The following is a 13,841-nucleotide window of genomic DNA, read 5'->3' as shown; positions in this document are numbered from 1 at the left end:
GGGAAGCAACTCATTGACATGGGGCACTCCTCATTGAAAGGGGCCACTCCTCATTGACTGTTGGTCCTCCACATTGACAGGTGCACCGCTTATTGACTGGGGGCACTCCTCATTGGCGTGGGCACTCCTCATTGACGGGGGGCACTCCTCATTGACAGGGAGCACTCCTCATTGACAGGGGGCACTCCTCATTGACGGGGGTTACTCCACATTGAGAAGGCCACTGCTTATTGACAGGGGGCACACCTCATTGACGGGGGGGGCACTCCTCATTGACGGGGGGCACTCCTTATTGACAGGGGGCACTCCTCATTGAAGGCGGGTCACTCCTTATTGACGGGGGCACTCCGCATTGACAGGGAGCACTCTTCCGAGACGTGGGGGCACACCTCATTGACAGGGGTTTACTCCTCATTGACAGCGGGCACTTCTCATTAACAGGGGGCACTCCTCATTGACGGGGGGGGGGTGCACTCCTTATTGCCCGGGGGCACTTCTCATTGACAGGGGCATTCCTCATTGACAGGGGGTACTCCTCAATGACAGGGGACACTCCGCATTGACCGGGGGCAAAACCCATTGACAGTGGCACTCTTCATTGACAGAAGGCACTCCTCATTGACAGGGGGCACGCCTCATTGACAGGGGGCACTCCTCATTGCCAGGAGGCACTCCTCATTGACAGGGGGCACTCCGCATTGACAGGGAGCAATACCCATTGACAGGAGGCACTCCTTCATGACACCAGTCACTCCTCATGGACAGTGCAAACTCATTGAAAAGGGGCACTTCTCATTGACAGTTGGTACTCTTCATAAAAGAGGACACTACTCATTGACAGGGGGCACTACTCATTGACGGGTGGGGGCACTCCTCATTGACGGGGGGCACACCGCATTGACAGGGGGTACACTTTATCGACGGGGGGGAGCTCCTCATTGACAGGGGACACCCGACATTGACATGGGGAACTCATCATTGACAGGGGGCACTCCTCATTTACAGGGTCACGCCTCATTTCCAGGTTTACTCCTCATTGACGGGGGGCACTTCTAATTTACGGGGCACTACTCATTGACAGAGGGCACTCATTGTTGATAGCGGGCACTCCTCATTGACAGGGGGCACTCCGCATTGACAGGGGGCAATACCCATTGACACGGGGCATTCCTCATTGACAGGGGGCACTCCTCATTGGCAGGGGGCACTCCTCATTGACAGTGGGTACTCCACATTGACAGGGGCACTGTTTATTGACAGGGGCACTCCTCATTGACGGAGGGCACTCCTTATTGACGGGGGCACTTCTCATTGTCAGGCAGCACTCTTCAGAGACGAGGGGGCACTCCTCATTGACAGGGGGTTCTCCTCATTGGCGTGGGCACTCCTCATTGAAAGGGGATCCACTTTATAGGCGGGGGTAGCTCCTCATTGACAGGGGCACTCCTCATTGACAGGGGTCATTCGTCATTGACGGGGGGGCACTGCTCAATGATGGGGGGTCTCCTAATTTACAGCGGTCACTCCTCATTGACAGTGGGGCACTCCTCATTTACAGGGTTACTCCTCATTGACAAGGGGGCTCTCCTCATTGACAGGGGGCACTCCTCATTGACAGGGGGCACTCCTCAGTGACAGAGGGCACTCCGAGTTGACAGCGGGCACTCCTCATTGAAAGGGGGCACTCCGCATTGACAGGGGACACTCCTCATTGACAGGGGGCACTCCTCATTGACATCAGGCACTCCTCCTTGACAGGGGATACTCCTCATTGACAGGATGCACACCTCATTAACAGGGGGATCTCCTTCTTGACAGCAGTCACTCCACATGGACAGGGCAAACTCATTGACAAGGGGCACTTCTCATTGACAGTTGTAACTCTTCATAAAAGGGGACACTACTCATTGACGGGTGGGGGCACTCCTCATTGACGGGGGGCACTCCTCATTGATAGGGGTACACTTTATCGACGGGAGGGAGCTCCTCATTGACAGGGGACACACGTCATTGACAGGGGACACTCATCATTGGCAGGGGGCACTCCTCATTTGCAGGGTCACGCCTCATTTCCAGGGTTACTCCTCATTGACGGGGTGCACTTCTCATTTACGGGGCACTACTCATTGAAACAGGGCACTCATTGTTGATAGCGGGCACTCCTCATTGACAGGGGGCACTCCGCATTGACAGGGGGCAATACCCATTGACACGGGGCACTCCTCATTGACAGGGAGCACTCCTCATTGACAGGGGGCACTCCTCATTGACGGGGGTTACTCCACATTTAGAAGGCCACTGCTTATTGACAGGGGGCACACCTCATTGACGGGGGGGCACTCCTCATTGACGGGGGGCACTCCTTATTGACAGGGGGCACTCCTCATTGAAGGCGGGTCACTCCTTATTGACGGGGGCACTCCTCATTGACAGGGAGCACTCTTCTGAGACGGCGGGGCACACCTCATTGACAGCGGTTTACTCCTGATTAACAGCGGGCACTTCTCATTAACAGGGGGCACTCCTCAGTGACGGGGTGTGGGGGGGGCGGTGCACTCCTTATTGAACCGGGGCACTTCTCATTGACAGGGGCATTCCTCATTGACAGGGTGCACTCGTCATTGACAGGGGGCACTCCTCATTGACAGGGGGGACTCCTCATTGACAGGGGGCACTCCTCATTGACAGGGGGTACTCCTCATTGGCGTGGGCACTCCTCATTGACAGAGGGTCCACTTTATAGACGGGGGAAGCAACTCATTGACATGGGGCACTCCTCATTGAAAGGGGCCACTCCTCATTGACTGTTGGTCCTCCACATTGACAGGTGCACCGCTTATTGACTGGGGGCACTCCTCATTGGCGTGGGCACTCCTCATTGACGGGGGGTACTCCTCATTGACAGGGGGCACTCCTCATTGACAGGGGGCACTCCTCATTGATAGGGGGCACTCCTCATTGACAGGGGGGACTCCTCAGTGACAGAGGGCACTCCGAGTTGACAGGGGATACTCCTCATTGACAGGAAGCACTCCTCATTAACAGGGGGATCTCCTTCATGACAGCAGTCACTCCTCATGGACAGTGCAAACTCATTGACAAGGGGCACTTCTCATTGACAGTTGGTACTCTTCATAAAAGGGGACACTACTCATTGACAGGGGGCACTACTCATTGACGGGTGGGGGGACTCCTCATTGACGGGGGGCACTCCTCATTGAGAGGGGGTACACTTGATCGACGGGGGGGAGCTCCTCACTGACAGGGGACACACGTCATTGACAGGGGACACTCATCATTGACAGGGGGCACTCCTCATTTGCAGGGTCACGCCTCATTTCCAGGGTTACTCCTCATTGACGGGGGGCACATCTCATTTACGGGGCACTACTCATTGACACAGGGCACTCATTGTTGATACCGGGCACTCCTCATTGACAGGGGGCACGCCGCATTGACAGGGGGCAATACCCATTGACACGGGGCACTCCTCATTGACAGGGGGCACTCCTCATTGACAGGGGGCACTCCTCATTGACAGGGGGTACTCCACATTGAGAAGGCCACTGCTTATTGACAGGGGGCACACCTCATTGACGGGGGTTTACTCCTCATTGACAGCGGGCACTTCTCATTAACAGGGGGCACTCCTCATTGACGGGGTGGGGGTGGTGCCCTCCTTATTGACCCGGGGCACTTCTCATTGACAGGGGCATTCCTCATTGACAGGGGGTACTCCTCATTGACAGTGGGCACTCCTCATTGACAGGGGGGTCTCCTCATTGACAGGGGGCACTCCTCATTGACAGGGGTTACTCCTCATTGGCGTGGGCACTGCTCATTGACAGAGGGTCCACTTTATAGACGGGGGAAGCTCCTCATTGACAGGTGGCACTCCTCATTGACAGGGGGCACTCCTCATTGACTGTGGGTCCTCCACATTGACAGGGGCACTGCTTATTGACAGGGGGCACTCCTCACTGACGAGGGGGCACTCCTCATTGACGGGGTACTCCTCATTGGCGTGGGCACTCCTCATTGACAGAGGGTCCACTTTATAGACGGGGGAAGCTCCTCATTGACATGGGGCACTCCTCATTGACTGTTGGTCCTCCACATTGACAGGTGCACCGCTTATTGACAGGGGGCACTCCGCATTGGCGTGGGCACTCCTCATTGACGGGGGGTACTCCTCATTGACAGGGGGCACTCCTCATTGACAGGGGGCACTCCTCATTGACAGGGGGTTCTCCTCATTGGCGTGGGCACTCCTCATTGAAAGGGGATCCACTTTATAGGCGGGGGTAGCTCCTCATTGACAGGGGCACTCCTCATTGACAGGGGTCATTCGTCATTGACGGGGGGGGCACTGCTCAATGATGGGGGGTCTCCTAATTTACAGCGGTCACTCCTCATTGACAGTGGGGCACTCCTCATTTACAGGGTTACTCCTCATTGACAAGGGGGCTCTCCTCATTGACAGGGGGCACTCCTCATTGACAGGGGGCACTCCTCAGTGACAGAAGGCACTCCGAGTTGACAGCGGGCACTCCTCATTGAAAGGGGGCACTCCTCATTGACAGGGGACACTCCTCATTGACAGGGGGCACTCCTCACTGACATCAGGCACTCCTCCTTGACAGGGGATACTCCTCATTGACAGGATGCACACCTCATTAACAGGGGGATCTCCTTCTTGACAGCAGTCACTCCACATGGACAGGGCAAACTCATTGACAAGGGGCACTTCTCATTGACAGTTGGTACTCTTCATAAAAGGGGACACTACTCATTGACAGGGGGCACTACTCATTGACGGGTGGGGGCACTCCTCATTGACGGGGGGCACTCCTCATTGATAGGGGTACACTTTATCGACGGGAGGGAGCTCCTCATTGACAGGGGACACACGTCATTGACAGGGGACACTCATCATTGGCAGGGGGCACTCCTCATTTACAGGGTCACGCCTCATTTCCAGGGTTACTCCTCATTGACGGGGGGCACTTCTCATTTACGGGGCACTACTCATTGAAACAGGGCACTCATTGTTAATAGCGGGCACTCCTCATTGACAGGGGGCACTCCGCATTGACAGGGGGCAATACCCATTGACACGGGGCACTCCTCATTGACAGGGAGCACTCCTCATTGACAGGGGGCACTCCTCATTGACGGGGGTTACTCCACATTTAGAAGGCCACTGCTTATTGACAGGGGGCACACCTCATTGACGGGGGGGGGCACTCCTCATTGACGGGGGGCACTCCTTATTGACAGGGGGCACTCCTCATTGAAGGCGGGTCACTCCTTATTGACGGGGGCACTCCTCATTGACAGGGAGCACTCTTCTGAGACGGCGGGGCACACCTCATTGACAGCGGTTTACTCCTGATTAACAGCGGGCACTTCTCATTAACAGGGGGCACTCCTCAGTGACGGGGTGTGGGGGGGGCGGTGCACTCCTTATTGAACCGGGGCACTTCTCATTGACAGGGGCATTCCTCATTGACAGGGTGCACTCGTCATTGACAGGGGGCACTCCTCATTGACAGGGGGGACTCCTCATTGACAGGGGGCACTCCTCATTGACAGGGGGTACTCCTCATTGGCGTGGGCACTCCTCATTGACAGAGGGTCCACTTTATAGACGGGGGAAGCAACTCATTGACATGGGGCACTCCTCATTGAAAGGGGCCACTCCTCATTGACTGTTGGTCCTCCACATTGACAGGTGCACCGCTTATTGACTGGGGGCACTCCTCATTGGCGTGGGCACTCCTCATTGACGGGGGGTACTCCTCATTGACAGGGGGCACTCCTCATTGACAGGGGGCACTCCTCATTGATAGGGGGCACTCCTCATTGACAGGGGGGACTCCTCAGTGACAGAGGGCACTCCGAGTTGACAGGGGATACTCCTCATTGACAGGAAGCACTCCTCATTAACAGGGGGATCTCCTTCATGACAGCAGTCACTCCTCATGGACAGTGCAAACTCATTGACAAGGGGCACTTCTCATTGACAGTTGGTACTCTTCATAAAAGGGGACACTACTCATTGACAGGGGGCACTACTCATTGACGGGTGGGGGGACTCCTCATTGACGGGGGGCACTCCTCATTGAGAGGGGGTACACTTGATCGACGGGGGGGAGCTCCTCACTGACAGGGGACACACGTCATTGACAGGGGACACTCATCATTGACAGGGGGCACTCCTCATTTGCAGGGTCACGCCTCATTTCCAGGGTTACTCCTCATTGACGGGGGGCACATCTCATTTACGGGGCACTACTCATTGACACAGGGCACTCATTGTTGATACCGGGCACTCCTCATTGACAGGGGGCACGCCGCATTGACAGGGGGCAATACCCATTGACACGGGGCACTCCTCATTGACAGGGGGCACTCCTCATTGACAGGGGGCACTCCTCATTGACAGGGGGTACTCCACATTGAGAAGGCCACTGCTTATTGACAGGGGGCACACCTCATTGACGGGGGTTTACTCCTCATTGACAGCGGGCACTTCTCATTAACAGGGGGCACTCCTCATTGACGGGGTGGGGGTGGTGCCCTCCTTATTGACCCGGGGCACTTCTCATTGACAGGGGCATTCCTCATTGACAGGGGGTACTCCTCATTGACAGTGGGCACTCCTCATTGACAGGGGGGTCTCCTCATTGACAGGGGGCACTCCTCATTGACAGGGGTTACTCCTCATTGGCGTGGGCACTGCTCATTGACAGAGGGTCCACTTTATAGACGGGGGAAGCTCCTCATTGACAGGTGGCACTCCTCATTGACAGGGGGCACTCCTCATTGACTGTGGGTCCTCCACATTGACAGGGGCACTGCTTATTGACAGGGGGCACTCCTCACTGACGAGGGGGCACTCCTCATTGACGGGGTACTCCTCATTGGCGTGGGCACTCCTCATTGACAGAGGGTCCACTTTATAGACGGGGGAAGCTCCTCATTGACATGGGGCACTCCTCATTGACTGTTGGTCCTCCACATTGACAGGTGCACCGCTTATTGACAGGGGGCACTCCGCATTGGCGTGGGCACTCCTCATTGACGGGGGGTACTCCTCATTGACAGGGGGCACTCCTCATTGACAGGGGGCACTCCTCATTGACAGGGGGTTCTCCTCATTGGCGTGGGCACTCCTCATTGAAAGGGGATCCACTTTATAGGCGGGGGTAGCTCCTCATTGACAGGGGCACTCCTCATTGACAGGGGTCATTCGTCATTGACGGGGGGGGCACTGCTCAATGATGGGGGGTCTCCTAATTTACAGCGGTCACTCCTCATTGACAGTGGGGCACTCCTCATTTACAGGGTTACTCCTCATTGACAAGGGGGCTCTCCTCATTGACAGGGGGCACTCCTCATTGACAGGGGGCACTCCTCAGTGACAGAAGGCACTCCGAGTTGACAGCGGGCACTCCTCATTGAAAGGGGGCACTCCTCATTGACAGGGGACACTCCTCATTGACAGGGGGCACTCCTCACTGACATCAGGCACTCCTCCTTGACAGGGGATACTCCTCATTGACAGGATGCACACCTCATTAACAGGGGGATCTCCTTCTTGACAGCAGTCACTCCACATGGACAGGGCAAACTCATTGACAAGGGGCACTTCTCATTGACAGTTGGTACTCTTCATAAAAGGGGACACTACTCATTGACAGGGGGCACTACTCATTGACGGGTGGGGGCACTCCTCATTGACGGGGGGCACTCCTCATTGATAGGGGTACACTTTATCGACGGGAGGGAGCTCCTCATTGACAGGGGACACACGTCATTGACAGGGGACACTCATCATTGGCAGGGGGCACTCCTCATTTACAGGGTCACGCCTCATTTCCAGGGTTACTCCTCATTGACGGGGGGCACTTCTCATTTACGGGGCACTACTCATTGAAACAGGGCACTCATTGTTAATAGCGGGCACTCCTCATTGACAGGGGGCACTCCGCATTGACAGGGGGCAATACCCATTGACACGGGGCACTCCTCATTGACAGGGAGCACTCCTCATTGACAGGGGGCACTCCTCATTGACGGGGGTTACTCCACATTTAGAAGGCCACTGCTTATTGACAGGGGGCACACCTCATTGACGGGGGGGGGCACTCCTCATTGACGGGGGGCACTCCTTATTGACAGGGGGCACTCCTCATTGAAGGCGGGTCACTCCTTATTGACGGGGGCACTCCTCATTGACAGGGAGCACTCTTCTGAGACGGCGGGGCACACCTCATTGACAGCGGTTTACTCCTGATTAACAGCGGGCACTTCTCATTAACAGGGGGCACTCCTCAGTGACGGGGTGTGGGGGGGGCGGTGCACTCCTTATTGAACCGGGGCACTTCTCATTGACAGGGGCATTCCTCATTGACAGGGTGCACTCGTCATTGACAGGGGGCACTCCTCATTGACAGGGGGGACTCCTCATTGACAGGGGGCACTCCTCATTGACAGGGGGTACTCCTCATTGGCGTGGGCACTCCTCATTGACAGAGGGTCCACTTTATAGACGGGGGAAGCAACTCATTGACATGGGGCACTCCTCATTGAAAGGGGCCACTCCTCATTGACTGTTGGTCCTCCACATTGACAGGTGCACCGCTTATTGACTGGGGGCACTCCTCATTGGCGTGGGCACTCCTCATTGACGGGGGGTACTCCTCATTGACAGGGGGCACTCCTCATTGACAGGGGGCACTCCTCATTGATAGGGGGCACTCCTCATTGACAGGGGGGACTCCTCAGTGACAGAGGGCACTCCGAGTTGACAGGGGATACTCCTCATTGACAGGAAGCACTCCTCATTAACAGGGGGATCTCCTTCATGACAGCAGTCACTCCTCATGGACAGTGCAAACTCATTGACAAGGGGCACTTCTCATTGACAGTTGGTACTCTTCATAAAAGGGGACACTACTCATTGACAGGGGGCACTACTCATTGACGAGTGGGGGCACTCCTCATTGACGGGGGGCACTCCTCATTGAGAGGGGGTACACTTGATCCACGGGGGGGAGCTCCTCACTGACAGGGGACACACATCATTGACAGGGGACACTCATCATTGGCAGGGGGCACTCCTCATTTGCAGGGTCACGCCTCATTTCCAGGGTTACTCCTCATTGACGGGGGGCACATCTCATTTACGGGGCACTACTCATTGACACAGGGCACTCATTGTTGATACCGGGCACTCCTCATTGACAGGGGGCACGCCGCATTGACAGGGGGCAATACCCATTGACACGGGGCACTCCTCATTGACAGGGGGCTTTCCTCATTGACAGGGTGCACTCGTCATTGACAGGGGGCACTCCTCATTGACAGGGGGGACTCCTCATTGACAGGGGGCACTCCTCATTGACGGGGGTACTCCTCATTGGCGTGGGCACTCCTCATTGACAGAGGGTCCACTTTATAGACGGGGGAAGCAACTCATTGACATGGGGCACTCCTCATTGAAAGGGGCCACTCCTCATTGACTGTTGGTCCTCCACATTGACAGGTGCACCGCTTATTGACTGGGGGCACTCCTCATTGGCGTGGGCACTCCTCATTGACGGGGGGTACTCCTCATTGACAGGGGGCACTCCTCATTGACAGGGGGCACTCCTCATTGATAGGGGGCACTCCTCATTGACAGGGGGGACTCCTCAGTGACAGAGGGCACTCCGAGTTGACAGGGGATACTCCTCATTGACAGGAAGCACTCCTCATTAACAGGGGGATCTCCTTCATGACAGCAGTCACTCCTCATGGACAGTGCAAACTCATTGACAAGGGGCACTTCTCATTGACAGTTGGTACTCTTCATAAAAGGGGACACTACTCATTGACAGGGGGCACTACTCATTGACGAGTGGGGGCACTCCTCATTGACGGGGGGCACTCCTCATTGAGAGGGGGTACACTTGATCCACGGGGGGGAGCTCCTCACTGACAGGGGACACACGTCATTGACAGGGGACACTCATCATTGACAGGGGGCACTCCTCATTTGCAGGGTCACGCCTCATTTCCAGGGTTACTCCTCATTGACGGGGGGCACATCTCATTTACGGGGCACTACTCATTGACACAGGGCACTCATTGTTGATACCGGGCACTCCTCATTGACAGGGGGCACGCCGCATTGACAGGGGGCAATACCCATTGACACGGGGCACTCCTCATTGACAGGGGGCACTCCTCATTGACAGGGGGCACTCCTCATTGACAGGGGGTACTCCACATTGAGAAGGCCACTGCTTATTGACAGGGGGCACACCTCATTGACGGGGGTTTACTCCTCATTGACAGCGGGCACTTCTCATTAACAGGGGGCACTCCTCATTGACGGGGTGGGGGTGGTGCCCTCCTTATTGACCCGGGGCACTTCTCATTGACAGGGGCATTCCTCATTGACAGGGGGTACTCCTCATTGACAGTGGGCACTCCTCATTGACAGGGGGGTCTCCTCATTGACAGGGGGCACTCCTCATTGACAGGGGTTACTCCTCATTGGCGTGGGCACTGCTCATTGACAGAGGGTCCACTTTATAGACGGGGGAAGCTCCTCATTGACAGGTGGCACTCCTCATTGACAGGGGGCACTCCTCATTGACTGTGGGTCCTCCACATTGACAGGGGCACTGCTTATTGACAGGGGGCACTCCTCACTGACGAGGGGGCACTCCTCATTGACGGGGTACTCCTCATTGGCGTGGGCACTCCTCATTGACAGAGGGTCCACTTTATAGACGGGGGAAGCTCCTCATTGACATGGGGCACTCCTCATTGACTGTTGGTCCTCCACATTGACAGGTGCACCGCTTATTGACAGGGGGCACTCCGCATTGGCGTGGGCACTCCTCATTGACGGGGGGTACTCCTCATTGACAGGGGGCACTCCTCATTGACAGGGGGCACTCCTCATTGACAGGGGGTTCTCCTCATTGGCGTGGGCACTCCTCATTGAAAGGGGATCCACTTTATAGGCGGGGGTAGCTCCTCATTGACAGGGGCACTCCTCATTGACAGGGGTCATTCGTCATTGACGGGGGGGCACTGCTCAATGATGGGGGGTCTCCTAATTTACAGCGGTCACTCCTCATTGACAGTGGGGCACTCCTCATTTACAGGGTTACTCCTCATTGACAAGGGGGCTCTCCTCATTGACAGGGGGCACTCCTCATTGACAGGGGGCACTCCTCAGTGACAGAAGGCACTCCGAGTTGACAGCGGGCACTCCTCATTGAAAGGGGGCACTCCTCATTGACAGGGGACACTCCTCATTGACAGGGGGCACTCCTCACTGACATCAGGCACTCCTCCTTGACAGGGGATACTCCTCATTGACAGGATGCACACCTCATTAACAGGGGGATCTCCTTCTTGACAGCAGTCACTCCACATGGACAGGGCAAACTCATTGACAAGGGGCACTTCTCATTGACAGTTGGTACTCTTCATAAAAGGGGACACTACTCATTGACAGGGGGCACTACTCATTGACGGGTGGGGGCACTCCTCATTGACGGGGGGCACTCCTCATTGATAGGGGTACACTTTATCGACGGGAGGGAGCTCCTCATTGACAGGGGACACACGTCATTGACAGGGGACACTCATCATTGGCAGGGGGCACTCCTCATTTACAGGGTCACGCCTCATTTCCAGGGTTACTCCTCATTGACGGGGGGCACTTCTCATTTACGGGGCACTACTCATTGAAACAGGGCACTCATTGTTAATAGCGGGCACTCCTCATTGACAGGGGGCACTCCGCATTGACAGGGGGCAATACCCATTGACACGGGGCACTCCTCATTGACAGGGAGCACTCCTCATTGACAGGGGGCACTCCTCATTGACGGGGGTTACTCCACATTGAGAAGGCCACTGCTTATTGACAGGGGGCACACCTCATTGACGGGGGGGGCACTCCTCATTGACGGGGGGCACTCCTTATTGACAGGGGGCACTCCTCATTGAAGGCGGGTCACTCCTTATTGACGGGGGCACTCCGCATTGACAGGGAGCACTCTTCCGAGACGGGGGGGCACACCTCATTGACAGGGGTTTACTCCTCATTGACAGCGGGCACTTCTCATTAACAGGGGGCACTCCTCATTGACGGGGGGGGGGGTGCACTCCTTATTGCCCGGGGGCACTTCTCATTGACAGGGGCATTCCTCATTGACAGGGGGTACTCCTCAATGACAGGGGACACTCCGCATTGACCGGGGGCAAAACCCATTGACAGTGGCACTCTTCATTGACAGAAGGCACTCCTCATTGACAGGGGGCACGCCTCATTGACAGGGGGCACTCCTCATTGCCAGGAGGCACTCCTCATTGACAGGGGGCACTCCGCATTGACAGGGAGCAATACCCATTGACAGGAGGCACTCCTTCATGACACCAGTCACTCCTCATGGGCAGTGCAAACTCATTGAAAAGGGGCACTTCTCATTGACAGTTGGTACTCTTCATAAAAGAGGACACTACTCATTGACAGGGGGCACTACTCATTGACGGGTGGGGGCACTCCTCATTGACGGGGGGCACACCGCATTGACAGGGGGTACACTTTATCGACGGGGGGGAGCTCCTCATTGACAGGGGACACCCGACATTGACATGGGGAACTCATCATTGACAGGGGGCACTCCTCATTTACAGGGTCACGCCTCATTTCCAGGTTTACTCCTCATTGACGGGGGGCACTTCTAATTTACGGGGCACTACTCATTGACAGAGGGCACTCATTGTTGATAGCGGGCACTCCTCATTGACAGGGGGCACTCCGCATTGACAGGGGGCAATACCCATTGACACGGGGCATTCCTCATTGACAGGGGGCACTCCTCATTGGCAGGGGGCACTCCTCATTGACAGTGGGTACTCCACATTGACAGGGGCACTGTTTATTGACAGGGGCACTCCTCATTGACGGAGGGCACTCCTTATTGACGGGGGCACTTCTCATTGTCAGGCAGCACTCTTCCGAGACGGGGGGGCACAACTCATTGACAGGGGTTTACTCCTCATTGACAGCGGGCACTTCACATTAACAGGGGGCACTCCTCATTTACAGGGTAACGCCTAATTTCCTGGGTTACTCCTCATTGACGGGGGGCACTTCTCATTTACGGGGCACTACTCATTGACAGGGGGCACTCCTCATTGACGGGGTACTCCTCATTGGCGTGGGCACTCCTCATTGACAGAGGGTCCACTTTATAGACGGGGGAAGCTCCTCATTGACATGGGGCACTCCTCATTGACTGTTGGTCCTCCACATTGACAGGTGCACCGCTTATTGACAGGGGGCACTCCGCATTGGCGTGGGCACTCCTCTTTGACGGGGGGTACTCCTCATTGACAGGGGGCACTCCTCATTGACAGGGGGCACTCCCCATTGACAGGGGGTTCTCCTCATTGGCGTGGGCACTCCTCATTGAAAGGGGATCCACTTTATAGGCGGGGATAGCTCCTCATTGACAGGGGCACTCCTCATTGACAGGGGTCATTCGTCATTGACGGGGGGACACTGCTCAATGATGGGGGGTCTCCTAATTTACAGCGGTCACTCCTCATTGACAGTGGGGCACTCCTCATTTACAGGGTTACTCCTCATTGACAAGGGGGCTCTCCTCATTGACAGGGGGCACTCCTCATTGACAGGGGGCACTCCTCAGTGACAGAGGGCACTCCGAGTTGACAGCGGGCACTCCTCATTGAAAGGGGGCACTCCTCATTGACAGAGGACACTCCTCATTGACAGGGGGCACTCCTCATTGACATCAGGC

Source organism: Mustelus asterias, unplaced genomic scaffold, assembly GCF_964213995.1.
Source record: "Mustelus asterias unplaced genomic scaffold, sMusAst1.hap1.1 HAP1_SCAFFOLD_73, whole genome shotgun sequence".
NCBI classification, from domain to species: Eukaryota; Metazoa; Chordata; class Chondrichthyes; order Carcharhiniformes; family Triakidae; genus Mustelus; species Mustelus asterias.
This window is presented reverse-complemented; position numbering follows the sequence as displayed.